Source organism: Macaca nemestrina, chromosome 13 (assembly GCF_043159975.1).
Source record: "Macaca nemestrina isolate mMacNem1 chromosome 13, mMacNem.hap1, whole genome shotgun sequence".
Taxonomy (NCBI): domain Eukaryota; kingdom Metazoa; phylum Chordata; class Mammalia; order Primates; family Cercopithecidae; genus Macaca; species Macaca nemestrina.
In genome coordinates this window covers 82,621,297-82,642,093 of record NC_092137.1, presented here as the reverse complement: position 1 = coordinate 82,642,093, position 20,797 = coordinate 82,621,297, and positions in this window count along the sequence as shown.

Sequence of the window (20,797 nt, the reverse complement as noted above, 5' to 3'; positions counted from 1 at the left end):
GGCAATAGCAAGAGAGAAAAAGCGTCTCTAAGGTAACCAGAAAATAAACAAAAATAAGATTTCTAGGTTAACATCCCATTAATCAGAAGTGACTTCAGAAAAAAATAACTTCTAGAGACTGTAGGTGGATTATGATAATTAAATTAACATTTATATCATTAAACTACTACTCTCTTTAACAAGCTTTTTTTTTTTTCCTTTGCTCTCTTAAAATATTTCTAGTTCTCTTACTATCCTAACCTGTAAAAAACTTGAAATTCCCATCATCAAAGATGTATCCATTTTTTAAATATTTGGAGACTTTGAAAATCCACATACATTATTGCCTTCCTTTTAAATGTTAGCATTAATTATATTGTCAGATAAATTATCAGTAACAAATTGGCGCATTGAGATGAATCTAATTGAATCAATATAAATTGAAATCAAGGAGCAGACTCCCAACATGACAGTTTACCAGAGGGATACTTGTTACTCACCAAAAGAAGGTAGCAAATAGGTGCAGGCCATGGCGCATTACCAAAAAAAGGGCTGCCTGGGAGATGCCAAGAATTGTCTGTGTGGCAGATTGAGCTCTGGGGTACCTACATGATGCTGGTCTAGGGAGATGCGGAATTTTTGCATGTGTAGTTTAAAGGAAAGCTTTATATCAAACCATTGTATGGTAAAGGAAGAGTTAAACTTGAATCATCTACCACATAGATTTACTAATTGGCTTATATTGACATGTAATTTATTTTCCTAAAAGTATATAGCAAATGCACCTGTATCTTTTGTGAACATAAAAGCTACATTTTATTCTGCCTCCTGAGTCTGATCCCGATAAATGTTGCACTGATTCCTTTAGTCTCTAAAACAAAATGAATTATATACTATCTAGATTACTCTAGAGCAGAATTCTATAGCTTCAATTTTCTTTGAAGGGAAAGCAATGGGAAGGTAAGATTTTTACATGTCCTATGCCAAATTCGTTGTGAAGGATTTTGTTGTATAGTTATATTTTCAATAAGGAGAAGGGAAAGATTAAAGAAAATTTAAAAATGATTAGTTAGTATTAGTTTATTAAGAGTATAGCATAAGTTAGATATACCTCGGTGCATGAAATACAAATATGTTTTGGGGCTAATCACTCAGACGTATCTGTCATGTACCCAAAATTCCAAATAATATATCTAAAAAATGTAATATAAGATAAAAAATATATTCTGTTTCAGATATTCAGAATTTGGAAACTGGAGTATACCATGCCATCTGAACATATGTGGCAGTATAGTGAAGAGATGTGTTTATCAGAAGCATTCTTTTCAAGCATTCAGGCATTCTTGAATACGTTCTATTCTAGGACATATTCAGAGATATATTTTCTAACTCTGTGTATTTTTTTCCAAGATCACTCCTTAAATAACGGCTGAAAGTTAGACCTGTGCTTATAATTTGCTAAATAAATTTCTGCTTTTGTTTCTTTGAAGTCAATACATTTTTAAACCGAGAAAAAAAGGACTGTCCAGCAAATAGGTTGGACCGTTGGGAAGTTAGGCTGTGAGAGCTTATTAAATGGCTGTTTTAGGCAGGGAGTCTTTACTTCTGCGTACAGAAGAATGTTACATGCTTAATGAAGACTCCAAATATTCATTAACACCTCCCCCTATAATTATAATCTGCCATACCGGACCTACCTACATGCATAGATTACTTCCTTTCTGGCTCTCGCTTGTGAGCCAGCATGTCAGTGACTGATTAGAGACCGTATGTGTGGGTCAGGCATCAAGATGCCACTGTCCCAACATTAAGGCTATGTAAACTCTATCAGGGTGCATGAACATGGAATGTACAGGTGAGAGCTTTAAAGGAAATTATAGCGGCAAGAAGTGAATCATATAGAAAGAGCTGTTTCTGTGAGATGAGTTCTACTTGGATGTATGTAAAGCAGAAATTAGCAATATAGTATTTATTACATGATTGAGGCAATTCACCACTTTAAAACTTTTTATATACACTTCAGGTTGTATCACTAAAAAGAATACTTCAATGCCGTGGCATGGTACCTAGTGTTGTACATTCTGCATTTGGTTTTTCATTCATTAGCAGGTGTATATATATCATTTCAAAAATCCAAAGAAAACCTTACTAATTTAGTTTAAAATGTATTTATTTACCACATCTTTTACTTATTTCACAGTTATTTTGAGGTTATCTCTATGTATCATGAACCTTACTGGATACTGAAATACAAAATTAATAATATACTTTTTGCTCACTGTGAGAAACACAAAATCTTGTGTAAGAGATACATACGTATATATATATTCCTTGCATAGATATGTGTGTATACACATGTAACTATATATGTGAAATATAAATATGTATGTGTACATATCTTTCAAACACATATATGCATATAAGTAAATAAATATGTAAATATATATGCACATATATAGTGTAGTACTAAATGATGTATGATATTATTAAAGTTTTCATAAAATCACTGAAATAATTTTCCGAACTGTCTATGTAAAGCCCTGTCCAATAGGACTTTCTATATTTATGGAAATGTTCTATAATATTCTGTAATTGCCAATATATAATAGGACAGTCAGTTGTCTCATGTAGCTGTGGAATACTTGAAATGGTACTAGAGTAACTGAGGAACTGAATATTTTATGAAATTTAATTTTTATTAATTTAAACGTATATAGTCACGTATGCTTTGTGGCTACTGTGTTGGACAGCTTAGGGAAGGCAATGCCTTGGAGGAACAAGGGATTCATGATTTTCAGGCTTTATGAATGAGTGAAGTATTTCCTAAGCAGATCATAATTTAGCAAGGTGAGATACACTCCAGAAAGAGAACAGTAGGCTTTTATTTATTTATTTATTTATTTTGAGACAAAGCTCACTTTGTTGCCCAAGCTAGAGTGCAGAGGCATGATCTCAGCTCACTGCAACCTCCACGTCCTGGGTTTAAGCCATCCTCCTGCCTCACCCTCCCAAGTAGCTGGGACTACAAGCATGCACCACCATGAGTGGCTAACTTTTGTATTTTTAGTCGAGACGGGCTTTCACTATGTTGGCCAGGCTGTTCTTGAACTCCTAATGTAGTGATCCGCCCACCACGGCCTTCCAAAGTGCTGGGATTACCAACATAGTCACTGTGCCTGGCACTTTCATTTTTTTTTTTATTCATTCATTCCTTTAAAAGAAACTGTAATAACACCAAACTTTGTTAAAATTTTATAATGTACTAATTTTCCCTTACAAGTACCCTGTGAAACAAATATTAATATTAACCAATTTGTAATGAGGAAACTGAGGTATAAAATAATTAATTCAAAACTCAGCTAGCAGCAGCAGAGTCAGATTTTAAACTTAGGAAGTCTGGCTCTAAAGCCCATATCTTAACTTTTGTGCCACATGCTATACCAGCCACGGAGGCTGCCAAGTACTTTCACTTGAAGATGTTATACTACCGTCTGTTACAAACCAGGAAATTCAGTTAGTCTGCTCAATCAATGCATATTTTCTATTTTCTAAGTTCAGACCCTATTTCACGACCTTGAAAGAAAAAGGCAAATAAAACACAAACTTACTGCTCAAGGGCTTAGAGTCTTATTGAGGTAAAATTTATCGAACTACTAAGAGAAAAATTTTGCTGTGTCTGGGGATATTGTGAAGTACTCAGAAAAAGGAATCAGTGAGCAAAACTGCAGCAGCACACTATATAGAGAACTACGAAAGGAGAAACTCTTCAAATACTAGATGAATGAACCATCTGAAAAAAGGCAAAGATGGATACAATTATTGAAAAAAAATGGGATTGGAAAGCCATGAGCACAATCAATGAACTCCTCTATATAAATACCAAAGCTTGTCACTGGGAGAAGCTTGGGATATGAGACCAGTTGAGAAAGTCATGGCAAGATCATAAGAGGATGCTGTATTAAACATTAAAATTTTTAAGCAGAAGAGATATTTAAAGAAACATACTTTGGAATTCTAGAAGTAATCTCAAAAAAGAATGCAATATGAGCCGGGCCCAGTGGCTCACGCCTGTAATCCCAGCACTCTGGGAGGCCGAGGCGGGCGGATCACAAGGTCAGGAGATCGAGACCACGGTGAAACCCCGTCTCTACTAAAAATACAAAAAATTAGCCGGGCGCGGTTGTGGGCGCCTGTAGTCCCAGCTACTCGGGAGGCTGAGGCAGGAGAATGGCGTGAACCCGGGAGGCGGAGCTTGCAGTGAGCCGAGATCGTGCCACTGCACTCCAGCCTGGGCGACAGAGCAAGACTCCGTCTCAAAAAAAAAAAAAAAAAAAAAAAAAAAAAAAAAAAAAAGAATGCAATGTTTTCACTCCATGGTAAAAAATAAACAAAACCACAATGGCCTAAGAAACTATTGTGGCCTGTAGGGGCTTGGCGCCAAATCCCTACTTCTCTGCCCATGGCATTTTGTTACAGGGAAGCAGAGTTCTAATTTTCTGCCCATACATATTCCCTGAAGTGATGAGACAATAGGTCATCTTCTCCCTCAGGAACTCATAGAGCTCAATATGAGAGGAAATTCCAGTGAATTATTAAATCTTACACAATCTTAGGAGACACATATCTTTGTTAATAAAGAAAACTGTATAAACTCAGAAATATACCAGATTTGGGTTATTGTTAAATATTTACCCTTACCAGCTTCAGTGCCGAACCGAAAGTACATCACTATTCATTGTCTAAGACAATAAAATCAACAACAGTTTCAGTGTTGAGCTATTCATTTTCTACACAGTAAAGTGGTAAGAAGGAGCCCATTTTATCAGGAATGAAGTAACGTTTCCAGTCATGCATCCCATAACGTCAGGGATATCGTGAAGTACTTAGAAACGCATTTTCAGGCAATCTTCTTGTTGTACAACAGCATAGAGTGTACTTACACAAACCTAGATTGTATATATAGCCTCCTACATCTGTACTTCGTATGACACAGCCTATCGCTCCTAGACCACAACTGTGTACATCATGTTACTGTACTGATTAGGGTAGGCAACTGTAACACAATGGGAAGTATTTGTGTATCTAAACATAGAAAGAACACAAGAAAAGTATGGTATTATAATTTTATGGGACCATCATAATATATGCAGTCTCTCATTGATCACAATGTCCTTATGTGGCACAAGACTATATTTTGGTTTAGAAACTCACTTATTTGTTATGGCACCTGGAAAAGATAACTTAACTCTTGGATCTGTCTTTCAACATATCAAATGGGGTCAATGACTTGACTGACTTACCTTGTGCAATAACTTTATATATGAAATATTTAGCAGATAATGAATGGGATGTACAAACATAAATGTGATATTACCAAATATCCACATATTAGACTATTTTTACACATAACCACAACCAACACAATTAGGGAGAGGTTCCTCTTGTTTTCCTCGTGATTAGTTTAATTTTTTTTTTCTTTTTTGGATATCTGATTAATTTCAAATTACTTTTTACTAGGGAGCACAATTGTTGGACAACATCTTGAGGACATCATAGGTCTGTTCATTTTAACTCCTCATCTTTTTCACAAAGGTTAGTAAAAATATTTCCCCATTGGGAACCTAGTGGGAGATTTTTTCAGATCAGTAATTTTACCTACTGGTCATGGAGCTAGGAAATAATTCAATGTGCTTGAAGTAGTCTTACAAACAGAACTAGGTACTCTTCCTTTAGTAGAAACTATCATTTTATGGCATTAGCCTTTATGCTGTATGTCAAGTCAAATTTTTTATAGCCTGTACATGGCTTATGTCTGTACAGTCATGCATCCCTCAAGAAAACGATACATTCTGAGAAATGTACTGTTAGGTGATTTTGTCTTCTGCAAATATTACAGAGTGTACTGATACAAACACAAATAGGTGTAGCCCATTGCTTCTAGGCTACAAACCTGTACTGCCTGTTACCATACTGAATACTATAGACAGTTGTAACACAGTGGTATTTATGTATCTAAACATATTGAAACATAGAAAAAGTAAAGATACAATTTCATGATCTTAGTTATGTAAGATTATATCTATATAATCTATATCTTGTATACATGGTTTATGGTTGGCTGAAATGTTGTTATGCAGCCTATGACTTGTGACTTGCAAACAACAAAAATTTGTTTCTCACACCTCTGGAGGCAGAGCAGTCTAATATCAAGGTGCCAGCAGGTCTGATGTCTGGTGAGGCTTGTTTCCCAGTTGAAAGATGGCACCTTCTCACTCTTTGCTCATGCAGTGGAAAGGGCAAGGCAATATCTGGGGCCTCTTTTTTAAGGCTACTAATACCATTCATGAGGGCTCCGCCCTCCCAAGGGTTTCACCTCTGAATGCAATCACATTTGTTATTAGGTTTCAATATATGAATTTTAGTAGGGGGGGCACAAATAATCACACCATAGTAATGGTGACTCTAATCCATAGGAAGAAATGAATGAACACGATTATTTCTTGAATAGCAATGAATAACAGCTAGAAATATAACTATACCATAAATACTATACTATGTTATTTTAGTATATATACCATAAATATCAACTATGCCATAAATACTACACTATTATATTAAAACTTATAAATTGTTTCATAACCCTTGTAGAATACTCTCACAATTGTATGATGAGCAGCTGCCAAATTGCCACAGACAATTTCCCACTGGAAATAATTTCCCTGGTCACTGGAATAATTTCCCACTGATCACAACAAATAGCCAGTTTCTCCTTAGCATCAATGTTCCTTGACTTACCATGAGGCTATGTCCTGATAAACCCATTGTAAGTTGAAAATATTGTAAATGAAAAGTGTGTTTTTCACTTAGCAATATTGTCAATGTAAAATGGGTGTATATAGACATAGCCCTATCATAAGTAGAGTAGCTTACTGAATGCCTATCACTTTTGTACAATTATAAAGTCAAAAACTCCTTAAGTTGAATCATCTGTATTACAGATTGGTTTTCTCCCAAAACAACATTTATTCAAGTGCCTCCTATTAAAATGTCAACAAGTATGGAATAAGGAACTCTATTAACTCTTTAGCAGCCACTAATATCCCCCAAAAGCTTGCATCTGGGCAATCAAATTTTATGCCTCTCAGAAATGGGTGGACTCAGGATGGTTTTATCATCAGTTGTTTGTTTTGTTGTTTTGTTTTGCTGTCTTCTAGTAAGTAGAGGTAGAAGAGAAAGGACTGAAGTGCACTTCCCCATAGTAGTGCTATTCAAAGCAGTTTTACACCTTTAAGAACCCACAGGACAAATTCCAACCTGGAAAGCAAAAGGAAACCTTCCCTAGAAACCTCTTTCCCCAGATATTCAAAAAGGGGCAGACATTATTTCAGCTGCCTAGGGAAGGATTACCTGATAACCTAGATTTAATACTTCAGGAAAATTCTCTAGAATCTGACTCTTTCTAGTCCTGTCAAGGCCTATGAAATATATAAGCTGTAGAGATCAGAAGCCCTGGATATTCCAAAGACTGTATAAGGACAATAGTGAGCTGATAGGCAGACATCATGGCTTGGTAATGCGAGAAGAAAGGAAAGTAAAAGGAAGCAGATAGAAAACTGTGAGATATATCTTCTATTTAATATACTTTGCTATTGTGGATACATAGTTCTTTGGGAATGGTGACTATTTAAGCAGGGTGTGTAATCTTCCCTTACCACAGCATGTTTTCCTTTAGTCAGCTGGTAGGTCTTCTGCCTTTCATGAAGGATGTTGACTATTTTTGGGTTACAGGGACCAAACAGAATTACTTGGAATAGGGTTTCTTAAAACCATTTCTGCAGAACATTAGTAAAGTTTAGATAAGGATCAGGCTACCAGGAATACAGTTAGGGAACATGTGGATTAATATTTCTTTAGTACAGGACTTCCAAAAGGCTATAATATTTGAATACATTAGGCTCATTATGAATCTCAAAAGGAGCATGTAGTAAGGCATATGTAATATATTTAGGCATAGAAACAGTTTTTCCAGAGACCCTTCGTAAACAATGGCCCACAGCTTCTCCATACCAACAACCTTCAATTGGGGCATATCTGAAATCTTTCCTTTTTTGTACTACATAGCTCCCACTCTGTCAAACTTTAGGTTTCTGCAAAAAATGCAGATGATGGTGGCTGATCTGTTGTTATAGCAACCTCTGAATTAATATCCTTTGCTTGTTATCATTTGGTTGCTCTTCATGTGTTTCCACAGTCATTATGGAGATCCCACTGAGACCCAGTCTGCACTGCCCATCATGGGTCTTGGTCTTTGACCAGATGCAGTACTCACAGAGGTGCCTCGTGCCTTGCTCCTCACAGCTTATGGAACCCAGGATTACATGATAATTTTTTGTTTGGCATGCAGAGGACTTCAGACAAAATCCTGAATCAAAATTTCTTCACTAGAAGTTTATTTTGTCAAATAAATGAGCAACTTGATAAAATTAAACAAGAACAAACTAGATTCATTCACCTAGAAAATTCTTCCTCTCCTTGCCTCCAAGTGTTTCCCTATATTGAGCCCCTCCCTCTTCTCTTGTGTTCTTCTGATCTCTCTCCTTCCATAACTCTGTCCCTTTCTCCTCTTTCCCTTGTCCAGACCAACTGCTGTTTTTCAAAAAACTATCTTAAAACCCCAAATTGACAGTTTCCTCTATAAATGTATCCCTGCCATGAGCCACGTATATAGGCAACTATAGAATGTAAGCTGTAGACCTGAGCTAAATTAAAAGCTGTAATGAAAGATTTATCTTAACCCAAATAAGTCCAGCAAATATTCATAGAATAATTTAGAATTATTTTGAGAATTCTGAATATATGAACCTATATCAACTTGTGCAAATGTTGGTTAGAACATCAGATGCTAAATTCTCAATGGCAAAATCTGATTGGACTGACCTAGAAAACAGACTACAATATTTTGCTTTCTACGGTGAATTTTAGGGTAAAAATTAAAAGGACACAAAAATAGATCAAAGTTTCCTAAAAACTATACCTGAAACATTTCCAATAAAAATTAAGCAGATCATAATTCAATAACACAAACAAAAATATGAAACTGTAGATTTTTTGAATAGACTAGAATAATTTCTGAAAACAGTTGGAAGTTAAAGAATGTGTTAAAGTATCAGCAGTCATTTTATCTCCTACTAAAAATGGAGTTAAGCCTAAAATTGGAGACCAATTATAAAACAAATTACAATCAGGAATAGCCCCGTTAGCTGAACTGCAACCCTGTCAGAGCATTTTGAATGGACTTTATAATATCAAAATATCACACGTACTCCCAAAATATGTATAACACTTAGGTATCCATAAAAGAAACTGAAAAAGGAAAAAGAAAAGGAGACAGAAGCCAAAGTAAAGCTGTGCCTCTGCTGATCAACCAGCTGAGTGGGCTACTTCCCAACCAACTACCTACCAAAAAAGACACTTGTCGATATTTTAAATAAAAGGCATACAGACAAAATTTATTCCATGTTATGAAATAAAAACAAATATATAAAAATATCTTAATTCAACTCAATGAGTATTTTCCAAGGATGGAAAAGACATCCAATATTCTGCCATACCCTTAAATAATCAAGGTGAATTAATGTTAAATATAGATGTTTACCCCTATCAGTTCCTGGCAGATATAAGTGCTATTCTTTCTATATTGAATCTTGCCAACTTTGCTCAACTTCTTTCTTGTTGTAAATTTACCACAGTTTGTCTGTATTTAATATAATACATGGATTTTTTCTCTGTCTTCCATTTCTTAGACATAGCCCTTTCATTCCTTACTGAAACACATTGTTTTCACCTCTGCAATACCACTTCTTCAAATTCAACAGAGAGACACTCACTTGGAAAATGGATTTGTAATTTTAAATGTACACTTGAGGGACTACTTTCTGAGGTTCCAGAAAACTACTCTGTTCATAATTAAGTTGTGTCTGCTCAGGATTTGACTTTGCCCTCTCCACCATATTAGATGCAAACCCCAGATAAGGATCTTGGTACTGTACATGATGCTCTAGGGACTAAAACTCCACTGACCTAGGTAAAATGTTTGGAGCAAAATCTGTCAATAGCTCCTTCCAAACTTTTACCCAAAATGTTCAATATTCTTTGAAACCTGAAGAAAAGGAGACATTCAAACCTATTGGTGAAGAACTTATATTCAAGGGTCATCTTATAGCCTTCACTAATATTCATAGCTTTCCAATCCTGCCAATAAAGAAACAAAATAGATTTGTTTAAAACCTAAGGGCCATCAACAAATTCACTTCCTGGTAGTAACGAACCCAAACGCCACCCTGTCATCAATTCCTCCTGAAGCCACTGGCTTCACCCTCATGGGTCTCTGCTTTGTCTTTTTCAGTATGTGTCTAGACCACAGAAGCAATATCTTTTGCTGTCACTTGGGAGGGACAACAGTATACCCAAATAATCATGCCACAGAGGTTCACTGAAGCCTCCTCTATATGTCCTAGACCCTCAATCAATTCTTAAAGTTCTAAATTTCTATTGTTGGGATAATAATATTGGAGTGTGATAAAAGACAATAAATATATTTCTATTGTGATTTAGTTCTGCTACAATATGTATATTATCTCCTCCTTTACTTAGATAACAAGGAAGCCTGCAAAATTATTCCATTTACTGGCCCTCAGCAGTAGCAGAAAAAAAAGACAAATAATTTCAAAGATAAATTGCAACTGCGAGAACATATTATTTGGCATATGATGTATATAAGAGGGAAAATGACCTCTTCTGATAAATTAAAGCCTATCCAAACTTATTTTACACCCCATATGAAATGGTAATTAAGAAGACTCCTAGATTTAACTGGATACTGCAGACCATGGCAACCAATTTTTTTCTGATTACAGCACTTCTTTATGAATTGAACAAATCCTCAGAAAGATACCCCCTGCTCTGGGATACCAAACATGAACATGCCTCTGTAATCTAAAGTAGGAATTCAATAGCCTCCCTTCCTTAGGCATCTGTTTTAGTTAGGATTCTTCAGAAAAATAGAACTAATAGTATATATGGCCTATATATGGAAGAGAGGGAGAGAGACTAATTTATTATAAGGAATTAACTTACACGATTATGGAGGAGGTCTGGCAAGCCTAACATCTATAGAACTGATATCCAATTTTGAGTCCAAAGACTGAAACTCTTGCAGAATAAGGAAGAGCCAATGTCCCACTTTGAAGGCTACCAGGCAGGAAGAGGTGATGTTCCAGTTTGAAGAATGTCTTACAGGATAATTCTATCTTACCTGGGGGAGGGTCACTCTTTTGCTTTGCTCAGGACTTCAAGTGATTGGATGAAGCTTACCCACATTGTGGAGAATAATCTGCTTTACTCACTCTACTAATTTAAATGTCAGTAATATCCGAAAGCACCCTGATATGGTTTGTCTGTGTCCCTACCCAAATCTTACCTTGAATTATAATAATCCTCATGTGTCAAAGGCAGGGCCAGGTGGAGATAATCGAATCGTGGAGGGAGTTTCCCCCAGATTGTTCTCTTTCTTAGAAACATGAGAATAGACTAATACAATACATTTGTACTGGGTTGTGGGATGCTGCTGTAAAGATACCTGAAAATATGGAAGTGGCTTTGGAACTGGGTAACAAGCAGAGGTTTGAAGTTTGGAGGGCTCAGAAGAAGTCAGGAAAATGTGGGAAGGTTTGGGACTTCCTAGAGACTTGTTGAATGGCTTTGACCAAAACACCAAAATATGGACAATGAGGTCCAAGCTGAGGTGGTCTCAGATAGAGATGAGGAACTTGTTGGGAACTGGAATAAAGGTCACTCTTGCTATGTAAAGAGACTGGAAACATATTGCCCCTTCCCTAGAGATCTGTGGAACTTTGAACTTGAGAGACATGATTTAGGGTATCTGGGAGAAAAAATTCCTAAGTGGTGAAGTGTAGTGTTCAAGAAGAAGCAGAGCATTAAAGTTTGGAAAATCTGTAACCTGACAGTGTGATATAAGGGAAAACCACATTTTCTGAGAAGAAATTCACACTGACTGTAGAAGTTTGCGTAAGTAATGAGGAGCCAAATGTTAGTCACAAAGACAATGGTGAAAATGTCTCTGTGGCATGTCAGAGACCTTCACGACAGCCCCTCCAATCACAGGCCTCGAAGCCTAGAAGGGAAAAAATGGTTTCATGGGCCAGACCAGGGCCTTGCTGCTTTGTGCAATCTTGAGACTTGGTGCACTGAATTATAGTTATGGCTAAAAGGGGCTAATGTACAGTTCAGGCTGTTGCTTCAGAGGGTACATGCCCCAACCTTAGTGGCTTATATGTGGTGTCGGGCCTATGTGTACAGAAGTCAAGAATCGATGTTTGGGAACCTCCACCTAGATTTCAGAGGATGTATGAAAATGCCTGGATGTTCAGGCATAGGTGTGCTGCAGGGTGGAGCCCTCATGGAGAACCTCTGCTAAGGCAATGCAGAAGAGAAATGAGTGGTGGGAGGCCCCACAAGGAATCCCTACTGGGGCACTGCCTGGTGTAGCTGTGAGAAGAAGGCCACAGTCCTCCAGACCCCAGAATGGTATATCTACCAACAGCTTTTACCATGCACCTGGAAAGCTGCACTCAATGTAAGCCCATGAAAGCAGCCAGAAGGGAGGCTTTACCCTGCAAAGCCACAGGGGTAAAGCTGCCTAAGACCATGGGAAGTCACCTCTAGCATCAGAATGACCTCATGTGAGACAGAGTCAAAGGAGATCATTTCAGAGCTTTAAAATTTGACTGCCCCATTGGACCTTGGACTTGCATGAAGCCTGTGGCCCCGTTTTTTTGGCCACTCTCTCCCATTTGGAACAGGTGTATTCACCCAATGTCTGTACCCCCACTGTATCTAGGAAGTAATTAACTTCCTTTTGATTTTACAGACTTATAGGAGAAAGGGGCTTGCCTTGTCAAAGATGAGACTTCGGACTGTGGACTTTTGAGTTAATGCTGAAATAAGACTTTGACGGACTATGGGGAAGGCATGATTGGTTTTTAAATGGGAGGACATGAGATTTGGGAGGAGCAATGGGTGAAATGATATGGTTTGGCTGTGTTCCCACCCACATCTCACCTTAAATTGTAATAATCCCCAAGTGTCAAGGGCGGGGTCAGTTGGAAACAATTGAATCATGGGGGGTGGTTTTCCCCATATTGTTCTCATGGTATTGAATAAGTCTCATGAGAACTGGTGGTTTTATCAATGGGAGTCCCCCTACAGAAGCTGCCTGCCTATCACCATGTAAGATATGACTTTTCTCCTCATTCGTCTCCTGCCATTATTGTGAGGCCTTCCTAGCAGTGTGGAATTGTGGGTCAATTAAACCTTTTTTCCTTATAAATTACCCAGTCTTGGGTATGTCTTTATTAGCAGCATGAGAACAGACTAATGCACACCCTCACAGAAATACCCAGAACAATATTTGATCAAATACCTGGGTACTTCATGGCACATACGTTTTTAATCTGACACATGAAATTAACCATCACAGCATCCCTAACTACAAAGAGCTCTTCTGTCTATTAGTGCATAAGTGACCTACACAAGCCCTTGAGATTTTCACTCAGCTTTATGGGAATCATCAAAAATCCATCACTTAATATAGCCTTCCTCTGATCCAGTTGCAAAGGATTAGTCCTCCTGTCTTAGGGCAACAGCTGCCTCTGCAAAATTTATTAATAATCCTGATGACCTATTTCTAGGCTTCCCATTTGACCTCATGGTTTCTCATGCAGTTCAGACATTACCATTGATTTAGAAAACACAAATATTTTCAGCCAGCCAATTAATCTCTTATGAGATTCTATTATTCACCTCCTCTCACATTACTATTCACCATTACAAAATCCTGAATCCTGCTATTTTCCTGCCCATGCCAGAATAAGGAAAGTCTCATGATTGTCTTAGTTGGGGAACTCTGTGCCTTACTCTCCCTTCTTAAAGGCTCCTAATGAAACCCTGATCTAATATTGTTGATAGATCATATTTTAAACCTGAAACTGGAAATAATAAAGCAGGTTATGCTATGACAAACCTGAGCTCTCTTTTACAATAATCTACCTACAGTAAAGTTACTCAAAGTGGCAGAGATTGTTACATTCACTAGAGCTTGTCAACTAGCCAAAAACTGGAAAGTAAACATACACACAGATAACAGTTGTGCTTTTTGGGTAGTACATAACTTAGGGATTTTTTTTTTTTTTTTTTTGGAAGCAGAGGGGATTTTTCATTTCTGTTGAAACCCGCATTAAAATGGAGAAGATAATGAACATTTTAATGCACTTCTGCTTTTAGGGAAGCAGCTATTATAAAGGTTGAGGTTCATGTGAAAAGAGACAGCATGGAAACTAAAGGACATTCTGCAACATATCATTATGCCAAAAAGTCACTTTAACCAAAATTATAATCCAGTATAAGCCCTCAAGGATAAATCTCTGGAGGGACTCAAAGAGGCCATTCTTAAATATCAATATTTAGTTTTGAAGAGGCTGAACCCTTCGCTCAAAATATCTGCTTGGTGGCACAATATGATTGCAAGTCAATAGGAGTTAGGTTTCTCCATGAAATTACACATTGTGGAATAGACAACTTGATTAGCATCTTAAATCAAATTTGATAGGGAAATTTTAAAAATGATAGCTAAGATTATTTTTGGGCCATGTGTCACCTGTCTAGAACATAATTTTGAAAAAACTGAAAGTGGGACATGGCCAGGAACCAGGGCTCAAGAACCCTTTGAAATCCATCATATTAATTTTATTAAACACCCACTGTGTTAGTCAGGGTTCACCAGAGAAAACAGAATCAACAGGATATTTATTGATATATGGTAGGACATTTTCAATGTGAATTGGCTCACACGATTATCAGGATAGGACCATGTGAGAATTCTCCAAAATAACTTTTTCTTACCTATATGATTAAAATGAAAGGAATCAATGTTACAGTCAGTGTAGGATACAGAATAGTTGCTCACTATTTCGTTTTTGACCTTGTTTTTCTCTTTTAATATTTTTTGAGAATTGATAAACCAGGAGTAATGTGTGCTCAATATATGTCCCAGTTCCCTTTATTTCTGACTTTTTGACAAGTCTCCAGGACCTTTCATATCCAGTAGTAAACATTTAACGATTACTTAATGCATGCTACACACTAAGCACTTTAAAAAATTCTTTAGAACAAAGCTGAAATATCTATGATATTATTACCTTCAATTATGCAGACCAAAATGTCCCATGATATGTGGTCTGCAAGCTGCAGAACCAGGGAAGTCACTTGCATAATTCAGCCCATGTCTGAAGACCTGAGAACCAAGGCAGCTGATGCTGTAATTTCCAGGCCAAAGGGCTGAGAATCAGGAGGTCTGCTGGTGAAAGTTCTGAAGTTCAAAGGCCCAAGAACCAGAAGCCCTGTTGTCCAAAGGCAGGAGGAGATGGATGTCCCATCTCAAGAAGAGAAAGCAAGTGTATATTCTTCTCTGCCTCTTCGTTGTCTTTGGTCACATCCTTAACAGATTGGATGATGCCCACCCACGTTGTCAGGGCAGATCTTCTTTCTTCAGTCTATTGATTTAAATGTTAATATTTTCTGAAAACACCATCATAGATACACCTAAAATGATTTACTGCCTATCTGGGCACCTCTTATCCCAATCATGTTTATACGTAAAATTAACCATTATATCCACCCTCCATTGGATTTGAATATTTTTTAGTTATTGTATGTCTATTTTCAGGATGGGTCAAAATACTGTATTGGAAAAAAGCCACAACACATATAGACACTAAAAAGCTATCTGGCTTTGTGTTTGCAACCTAGGACACCTCAACTTTTACAGTAAGTGTTTGAGTTTCGCTCTTCAAAATGACCATTATAAAAGAATTCTGTGAGGTGTTATCCCTTAATCAAAAACTACTCTTTCCTTATACTCTAATCCTTGAAAGTTTCAAAGGACCGATTGAATTCTTAAATTAAAATTAGCAAAATTTTCAGGAAGCCTTGATCTCACTTGGCCAAAGCTCCCCTCACTGGTCCTATGGGCATTTGGTTTATTCTCTTGAGGACAAACTAGTCATTCCTCTGTGAAGTGGTAATATGAAGATTCACGTGTCTAGAAATTTAAACTCTGGCCCTAAACTGTGCCCTACTTCATGTAGAGATAGCAAAATTTTGCCAGGTTAAAATCACCTTCTTACAACATATTTCTAAACAGTCTCTTTGTGATATTCAACTTTGTCTCTTGGAAGAGACATTACAGAAAAACTGCTCTTGAACTGCATTGGAAGGAACTTTACCAGGTATTATTAATAACACATACAACACTGAAACTCTAAAGAGTCAACCCTTAGATTCATGTTTTACAACTTAATGAAACAATTTAGAATTCCACACGATTGGAAGGCTATTCAAGTAGAGAACTTCACACTGAAGATTCTCAGGGATCTCCCAGAAGCATCTGATTGGAGCTTCCACCCAATATGTCAGACCAAGACCCCTATCTAATTCCTGGTTATTTATTTTATTTTTTACCTGTTTGCTTGTAATAATTATTCTTCTCACTTTCTGTAGATCCTTTGCTATTGCCCACTCATAATGGCATTCTTTCCCTCCTTATTAAACCTGTTAGGTCAGAATATACTCATTCTAATGTCTCTTTACGTTGTCCTAAACAATTGTCACTTTTTTCCGTCTATGGACTGCTAGACATACCATCTATCACTGGACCATTATAATAAAAACCCTTGAACAATTCCAGTCTTATCAATTGAAACCACAGATAATCATAGTTGATGGCATTTCCATTTGTACGTATGTGGGCAACTGTCCTTAAATAAACCAGCCTAGAACTTTAATAGTGTCCTTCTCCTCTAGGAAAAGAATAAATTATTACAATCTATTGATCAGACTCTATGTTTCTAAGCTCCAATTCATCAACCTTCATATTGTGTTGGGCCAAATAACACCTAGAAGAGACTAATAGAGGTCCAAGTATGTAACCAAAATAATGTAAAGCTAAGATGCTGACCCCGTGGTATAAACAACTTATTTTTTTTCTGGATCTCCATGTGCCCCAACTGAACACTGTTTTCTTTATGACCAGGGTACCTGATCCTGCTTGCATCAGACTAATAGCTCATATATTTTAGGAATACATAGGAGTATCCTGAGATGTTTCTGACTAATTTTAATTCCATAAATTAATAGTAATCCAAAATGCTGCTATTTTTGATTCCATTTTGATTCAAACACACTACCTGGTGGACCTAATGACTCATTATTTATGCAAACAATCAGAGTAGTATTCCCATTGGTGGGAATCACAAAAGACTGTAAGAAACATAAAACTAATTCTGGCAACAGTTATTAGTAACACCACCTCTGCCCTAGATGGAATATATATTAGTCTCAACTCATTGGCACAAATAGGGATGGACAAGTGCATTGCTCTAAATTTCTTGTTGGCTTATCATCACGGCATTTGTTCCATTGCCTTACTTCTTGTTGTAGTTAGATCAATGAAATATGAAAGATGAAATAGGGTAAATATTCCTTAAGGAAAAAAAAAGCCATTTTGCTTTTAAAGTTTGATACTATGACCCATGACATTTGTTTGTTTGGCCTGTGTTGGGCAAATAGAGTTCAAAACACCTTACAAGGACTATTAATTGTTTTTGGTTCTGATACAGTGTTTGTGATACTGGTCCTTAGAATTCTATCCATAGAATTAAATGCTTATACACAACCACTGTTTCATGAGATACTCACCGTCATGATGTAACAAGAAAAAGGTCAAACAATTTTACAATGCAATTGACTATGAAGATTACTAAACAATCTCTGAGTGGTGAAGATATGGATCTGCAGCATTCTCAGAAATGGTCAACCTCTCACAAGGGAGAGATTGATTTAAAAATGCGCTAAGAGACTAAATATACAAATGGTCAATTGTATATACGAAATGGAAATCTGACTCATGGCCTGTAGCAATCAACCCAAGAAACCAAACTATTGTTTGGAGCAACTATACCAGAAAGTCAAAAAACTATCTGTAGCAACCAGTTCATGAAGCCAAAAAAAAAAAAAAAAAAAACCCATACAGCAATTAGCCCCAAATGGCTAGTATTTGATTAATAACTGACAATTTCTCCAATTTCTCCAATAATTGCCCCACTTCCAAGTTAGGACCAATTGGAGAAAGGGAAATATGCATGCCTAACTAATAACATAGTATGTCCTTACTTCTAGTTAGCCTGTCTACAGATTCCCCATGTCAATAGCAGCCAAACACACCTAAAAACCTCTTCATTTTTTCATTCTAAAGCTTTCTCACTCCACCTTTGCCTGTCTTTGAGTCTCTACCAAAATGCAAGTGATGAAGGCTGACTTCCTTGGTATAGCAAGCTCTGAATAAATAGCTTTTGCTTCTTTCCATTTGAGTAGTCTTCCCGTCTATTCACATGTCACTCAATATATGATTTTTTGAGTTTATTTATCCACTGGGTGCTATAGGTTAGCAATTGTATGTGTTCTATTGTTTTTGGAGAATTTTCTGAAGGCATAACATATTGAGGCAGTATCATACAGAAAAAGTAAGGAATGGAAGTCGGAAGACCTGAATTCCAGTCCTAATTCTCTCAGTGGCATGCCTTCAATTTTTCTCTGTAGACTTTTACCTTTGCAGTCTTGGTTTTAAGTGCAATGCAAATCTTAGAATGAGCAATCTTAAAGGATAATTTTATAATGTCTTTGGAGTGGTGCCAGCTGCAAGTGTAACTCTTTTGATTTCTTGATTTAAGGCTCATATCCTCGACATCCTCCCACCACACAATGCACACACTTTTCTAGTTCTACGATTCCTATTTTGGCTACAAATGGATTAAATAATTAACTAACTTTAAAATCTGCAGTTACTGCCAAATGGCATTTTGAAAATGCCTCATAGTGGGTAGTTTTCATTAATTTATTTGGCCTCACATGTTCCTTCTAGCCATACCTCTCAGATAACTTGACAAAGAATATCGGATTTGAATAAGTGTGGTTTGAATACAGGATTCTTAGTATTTAAATAAAAGGATTGAATAATGTGGAACATTATCAAAAGGGATTTTGCATGATGAGAGTGTTTGTTTAACTTGTTTATTCTCTTTTCTCTGAGAAACTTGAGGCTGTTCAAGTTTCCCTAATCTCCTGACAAAGGCTTTGATTTATTCAAATGCCAAAATCCCAGCTGATGAACTCAGGCTGGTTCAATCATCATGTTTTTCAATTCTTTCTATTTCTCAACTGTAAAAATCTAAGCCAGAGTAATGTGGGTAGAAACTGAGGGTAGCATAGGCAAGTGTTTCTCAAAGGATTATAGGGCTAATATCCAGGAGCACGAATGTTGTAGAAAAAGAGCACGAGGCCAGAGGCTAAAACTCTTGAGCTGAAGTTCTGTCTCTGCTGCTTCTTGGCTGGCTGACTTTGAGCATATCAATTTACATCTCTGGGTTGTAGTGTTTTTACCAATGAAATTAGACAAAGAATGGCTAACAATAACTCCCCCTCTTGCTTCATGGCATTTTTTGAAACTAAAATAAAAGATAATATGGTACATAGAAGATACTGTAATTTGCAATATGTGATATGAATGTTAAGTGGTAGTTTTATTATTGTTTTAATACAAGAAAGGAGATTAAATTATATCCACCTTTCTAATGGTAGAGTCACATTACTTTACGAAATAATTCAGTTGATGATACAAAATTAGACATTTAAGAGAGCCACAAGATCTGATCCAACAAAAACAAAGATACAGAATAAAACCCCAAACCAAACAGGTTGCAAGGCTTTTTTAATCCATCGGAGACTTCAAAGCCTTAAAAATAATAATGGCCAGCACAGTCGTAGCCCACTATGTTGTAGGCCTGAGGCTCATTATGATGTCCCAAGTGTAAAACCTAAGAAGGAAAAAAAAAAAAAAAACAAAAAAAAACAAGAAAACACTAAAGCCTCAAAAATATCTAACCAGGAAAGGGTGAGTGAAATATATAAAAGCAATGCAAAGCCTGGCGCGGTGGCTCATGACTATAATCCCAACACTTTGGGAGGCTGAGGCAGGTGGATTACCTGAAGTTAGGAGTTCAAGACCAGCCTGACCAACATGATAAAACACCATCTCTACTAAAAATACAAAAATTAGCTAGGCTTGGTGGCGGACACCTATACTCCCAGCTACTCAGGAGGCTGAGGCAGGAGAATCACTTGAACACAGGAGGCAGAGGTTGCAGTGAGTGGAGATCGATCGTGCCATTGCACTCCAGCCTGGGTGATAGAGTGAGACTCTGTCTCCCTAAATAAATTTAAAAAATGCAATGCAATGCAATGCAAAATAATGGTGATCGATATCCAGGGGTTACAGAATTTTTGTGTCAATAATAGGGCTACTGAAGACTTAAAGGGAAGAGAACCATTATAACAGAACAGAAGAAGTTAGGAAGGTCTAAGCATGAATTTAATTTCAAGAACACTACTTAAAGATAGATAAAGAATCTCAATATCCGATAAATATATGAATTTCATAATTAGAGTCAGTGTAGGTATCACATTTGTATCTATTTTCTTAGCAGCCAATATGCAATCAAACTAAGTATAATTTAACTAAAATTTGGAGTTGGGGGACTTGGATAAGCAGTGTATAATATCTAAATTACAAAGCTGAATGATTGCATAGTAACAAAATGAGAATAGGAAAAAATTAGAACAAAATAAA